The sequence below is a fragment of the Eutrigla gurnardus genome (assembly GCF_963514095.1).
Source record: "Eutrigla gurnardus genome assembly, chromosome: 18".
NCBI lineage: Eukaryota > Metazoa > Chordata > Actinopteri > Perciformes > Triglidae > Eutrigla > Eutrigla gurnardus.
In genome coordinates, this window is record NC_139929.1 from 19,881,550 (window position 1) to 19,887,298 (window position 5,749).

The 5,749-nt window shown below is 47.8% G+C and overlaps 1 long non-coding RNA gene across 1 annotated transcript; it reads left to right on the top strand.

Moving 5' to 3' along the window:
* The first annotated feature begins 430 nt into the window (after positions 1–430).
* LOC311028912 lies at positions 431–3,527 on the top strand. Its single transcript, XR_014598811.1, has 3 exons — positions 431–934; positions 2,824–2,939; positions 3,163–3,527. It is a non-coding gene; the product is annotated as an uncharacterized lncRNA (long non-coding RNA).
* Positions 3,528–5,749: the final 2,222 nt, after the last annotated feature.

Sequence of the window (5,749 nt, forward strand, 5' to 3'; positions counted from 1 at the left end):
GTGACAGAGAGGGAGAGAAAACTGTGTGTGTGTGTATGTTGGTGTGTGAAGCTCAAATCTAATTATTCTCTGGCTCTCCTCATAGCAGGGACAGAGTCCGTTAGACGGACTGCTGGTGGCTGAAGGTTTTCATTGCTGCAATATCTCTCTGTTTCTTTACATTTCTCTCTCTCTTTATTTCCTCCTGTCTGCTCTCTCTCTCTCTCTCTCTCTCTCTCAGCCTAGCCTGCATCCTGCCTCACCCCACCTTTCTCTCTCTCTCTCAATCTTTCTCCTCCTCCTTTCGTCCATCCTCCTCCTCCCCCTCCACCCGTCCACCTCTACCTCCGTATCCCTCTCTCTCCTCTCTATCACTCTCTCGCAGATGCCACATCACACCACACGCTCTCCCTTTCTCTCTCTCTCTTCACTCTCTCTCTCTCTCTCTCTCTCTCTCCTGTCCGTCTGCTCTCTGCTCTCTCATTCGCTCTGCCGGCTCGACGCTGGCTGTCAGTTAGTTTGCCGCGGCAGAGCAACAACTAGCTTCTCTCGGCGCTCGGAGCCAAGAGGGGAAGGCGAGAGTGTGAAAGGGAAGAGTGGAAGAAGAGAAAGTGGTAGAGGACGAGAAGGAGAGGAGAAAAAGAGGAGGAGATCTTTTGTTAAGCATCCCTCCCCTCATCTCTCTCTTCTGGCAGCAGCAGCATCAGCACCACTACCTCCACCACCACCGCCGGCTCCCGCTGCTGGATCCTCCATCTCCTGCCGGGATCTGCCTCCTCCTTCTCCTCAGGGAGCTCTTCCTGGAACTGGGGAGGGGGAGGGAGATCACCACCTCCCAGCTCGCTGCGGACCCTCGGCAAGGCATCAGGGGGGAAGGAAGGAAGTGGAGGGAATTTTGGAAGAGGCCGCCGGGAGAGGCAACACCCTGGGTTATGAGAGAGAAGAAGAAAAGAGGGTAAGAGGGCAGCGTGGCACACAGAGTGGACCTGTTGTCGCAGTTTTCACCCTTTATTTTGTCTTTGTCCACTCCTTTCTCCGCCGGCGGAAAAAAAAATCATTTTTTTTTCTTTTTTTACATTTTTAAGGAGATTTTGATTTCTATTTTTTTCCTCCCTTGATGTGCAGCATTTGTCTTGTCTGGTTCTTGTTTATCGGCACGTAGTGTGCTTCATCCCCACATGCCCTGTCCGCTCGCATCCCATTCATAGGACTTGTGCGCAATTAAAGGAAGAAAAAATGAAGGAAGAGGTGGGTGTCTGTGTGTGAAAGGAGGGTCGCGTCAAAAAAGTTTAAAATAATACACCAGAGAATCTTCACTCCCATCCGTCCTCGTCATCGTATCCACTGCCTCCCTTTCCCCTCCCAACAACCTGTGGTGCTCTCTGTGTGTGTGGTGAAGTTTGAATGAGAGCAAAGGTACAAGAAGATTCTCGGTGTTTGATTTTCAGCTCTCTGAGTAATCTGATAAGTCTCCGGGGTGCTTCCACTGAACAATCAATGATACTCGGACTAGCAGACCCTTGTGTGTGTGATATCTAGTTGAAGCCCTCAGGTTATTTTTTCTCTTCCTCTCTACAGATGGCCAGGGTTGGGCCAGGCCAGCCAACGATCTGTGTGTGTGTGTGTGTGTGTTTGACTGCGGGTGGTAAATCCCAGCTCTCTGCAGCTTGGTGCTGGTTGGGCGGGTGTATGGGTGGGGGTCTTCCTCCTCTTTTTGGCTGTGTGTTTGTATTAGCATCTCCTGGGCCGAGTGGTCCAGGCCGGCTGGCTGAGTGGAGGATGAGAGGGGGAATAGAGAAGAAGGGGAAAAAACAAACTTGTGGATTAGCATTTCATCTGTTTCCTTCTTTTCTCCCTGCTTCATCTGTTCATTCTTTGTTTACCCTCCTCCACCTCTTTTTCCTTCCCTGTCCCCGTCCACCCCTCCACCCTGCTCATGACTGTTGATTCCGTCCATCAATTTGTCCATCTCGCTTCAGCCCCTCTGCAGAGTTTAAATTTTTCATCCAGAATAATGTGTTTTCTCTACTGATTTAACCAGAAATCCATATTTAAATAGCATTTTTCTCTCCTTCCGCTTTGAGAAAAATTACACTACTACACTATTACAGTTTTAATGAACAACTGTATTTTGGAAAGAGTCAACCTAGTGTCAGAACACACACACACACACACACACACACAAAGCGACAAGCCTTTTCCTTTTACCAAACCATCTACGGAGTAATTGTGATTATTGATCAGAGACAACAAATCAATGGTATGATTTTGAATCGGCTTAGCTGGAGCCTGCTCTTTGTTTTCGGCCGTCTAGTTCAATTAGAATAGAATGGAATAAATTTGCTTGAACTTTTCATCCATTATTAATGGCTTTGCTCCAGCATTTATACTGGTTTTAATTCTGAAAACAAAGAAGGGGGGGGGGGGGGGTTAATAATGATGACTGTTGAATTAACATTTAGGAATTAATTTAAAAGGTTTTTTTTTTAAGGGAACTAAATGTCACGGGGCGGCGACGTTGAATGTATGTTTTCCAAGCTGTTCAGCAGTAATCAGCCTGCAGCATGCTGGAGCGCACACCGCTGCAAACTCTCCTTTTATATAATCAAACAAATGAGTTGTCTGCATGCGCTGCAGCCTCCCTGCTTCCATGTGTTGATTCCTTTGCTTGTGTGTGCGTGTGTGTGTGTGTGTGGGGAGGGGGGGTGGAGGGTGTTGGGTAATGGAGTGTGCGGGGCGATTGTCACACCCGGCCTGACCTCCCTAACCCCGCATCTCCCTTGTGTGTGCACCCCCCCTCCCCCAACCAAACCCCCCCTCCACCTGAACCCCTTCCCCTTCTAGGTCGGCCTGAGCGGGGGCAGTGGAGGCGGCGGCGGCGGCGGCGGGGGAAACCAAATGTCACCGCCCGGATGATGACTTCCAGAAAACGCAGGCGCCACTGCCAGGCGGCTGTCCAGGTAAGACTCCCGCTGTGGGGGGGAGTTGGGGCACCACACACCCCTCCCCCACCCTGTCACCTCCAGAGTTTTGTGTACAGCACCAAGAGAGATTGAATCAAGCTAACCTCAGACTTTTACACACCCTTCTTTCTTTTTTCCTTTTTTTTGTTTGTCCCCCCCTCCTCACACGCTGCTGGCTCGGATTGAAAATGCCACCGTTGTCAATTTTTCTCCTTTGCAGAGGAGCCATTGGTGGAGCCTTGCCTCACGCTGTGGCGAGGCGTCTTCAATCAATGCCACTGCCCCACTTTCTCTCTGTGTGTATTTGTCTGTTTGCCACTGGAGCCTGAAGGGGGGGCTGCTGATGGTGGCGGAGGCCATGGTGGCGATGGCGGTGGCGGTGATGCTGCAATGGCAGCGCCGCTGCTCACGCAGTTTCTGGCTTAGCTCCCCTTGTTTACTGAAAGACTCTCTTCGGTGACGGGTATTCTTGGGTGGATAATACGGATCACGTTGTTATTGCTTAAGAATACGCGTAGTCGAGGAGAGTCCTCTCTTCGCCCGACACCAGCAACACCCCCCGCCCCTCCCCCCGACACCCACCCACCCACCTCACCTGACCCCACCCACCCACCCGCCGAGGACTGTCAGGATGAAGCCGCACCCCCACACTCAAAACGAGAAACCCACCTCTTCTTCAACCTGTACTGCTATTCTGTATTGTGTCTTTCCCCGAGCCGAGGGACGGTTCGCGGTCCTCGTGTCTGTCACGCCGTGCGTCTCCATGGCGATGGGCGGCGTTTTGCTTTCCTGTTTCCTTTCTGTGTGTGTTCGGTCTTGTGGAGAAGATGCGGCTCTTTGTCTGACAACTTCTGATCGCGTCTCTGCATGAACAGTGTGTGTTTTCATAATGCTAGGCCGGCATGACAGCCTGCACACTAACACCAACACGTTTACTCACAGTGGGAGGGGCTAATTATCGGCCTGCCAGCGCTGGCGTGAACCCTTTAACGAGCAGTGGCCTGGACATGTGGTGGGCGTCAACGTTAGTGTGTAAACCACAACTTTACAAATAATCACCAACATTTGGAACAGCATTGGTGGCTTCCGTTTATTTCTAATCCTACTAGAGGCCCCAATGGAGTGAGCCCCCATTAACCACCCTTTTCCACCCACCCACCGGGCCACCAGGTTTGCTATGTGATGATTTGATCAAAAACGAATAATTGAGCAACATGTAAACCCACAACTGAATTAATGAAAGTGTAAAAACTAGAGGTTGACAAGCAAAAACGGGATTGTAATACTGTTTGCGTATGTAGATTTCTCCTAAAGCCACCATTAGATAACACCTCATTTGCATATTTCAATATATAAAGAAGAGACACTGCAGGCAAAACTCATTTCCTCCACTGGTCAATTTTAAGGTTTTGGTCTATCTTGCTTGTCTTCGTTCACACCAGTGGAAAGAAAACACCCAAAATACACATCTAGATGCTTATTTTACTGCTTTTTCTGTTTGCGTCTGTAGATTTTGCCAAAATTCCCCAAAATGTTGCCAAACATAGTGCCTCATTTGCATATTTCAACAAAACATTTCAGGAATCGAAAAAATAACGCCTCAATGTAAGTAATCAACTAGGGAAGTTTTACCATATTCACCTGATTTTTTATACATATCCAAAAATTCCCTCTGTAAAAAAATTGACGTTTAAAAAACCCCAGAGAAATCACGAAACAAGTTTTTATTTATTTTGAACATTTCTGTAAATATATGCAAATTAGGATATATTTAATAAGCCTCACAAAACATGAAATATCATTCATGGTGATTTATCTCGTGTCACTCCTTAAAAATTCCATACATTTCACTGAGATAGCACTCAGCACTGTTAGAGACCTCATGATGAAAACTCTTAATGACAATTTTAATTTTATTTTTGCGCAATTAATAGCACAAGAATGAGCAACATATTGGCTGCAGCGCCTGAAGATATGCAGAGATATTAGCATGGAGCGTGAGCAGGCCCGTAATATTTGATGAGGAGTCAGCAGACAGTGTTGTATTTCCTCCGGCTGTGGTTATAGAGTGGAACCTCCTCTCCGTCAACTTCATGTAGTGCATTTATTATGGAGGCTGAGCCGAGACCCCCCCCCCCCCCCCCCCCCCACACACACACACACACACACACACACGCTTCCTTTTTTATGCAAATGATTGCTCAAATAACATTTATGGCAGTGAGTGAGGTTTACGCCACATGCAATACTGCTGCTGCTGCTGAGCCTCTCTCTCTCTCACACACACACACACACAGCTGAGGAAACAAAATGTCCACCACCAGCGGTCAACAGCTCAACTTATGCATCGAGGAGAGAGGCGTCTAGATAAACAATTACTCCTGGATCAAATGGTCTATAAGCAGCTTTTCCCGTGCTGACGCACCATGAATATGGATCGCCTCCCCATGTCTGATTGCACATTCTGAACCTTAACACCCATGTAAAATCCATTTAAACACCTAACAGGATCAACTTGACTCACACAACCGCATCTTCACACACGTCGCTTCCCATTAGGCCTGGCTATCGTATCAAAAACCACAATCCCAGTGCCCTTAAATTCATACCGATACAGTAGTGTACCTCATTCCATGCACATCGTGTGAATGGAAGCATTCAGTTGCATAAAATGCCACCGCAGCTGCATTTATTTTAAAGCTATATATTTGGTTCAAATACACCATGCATAACTTGACTGGATGTTTGTAGATGCAGTAGTCTATCACTAATTACATAAAAATGCTTGCATACAAATAATGATTTCC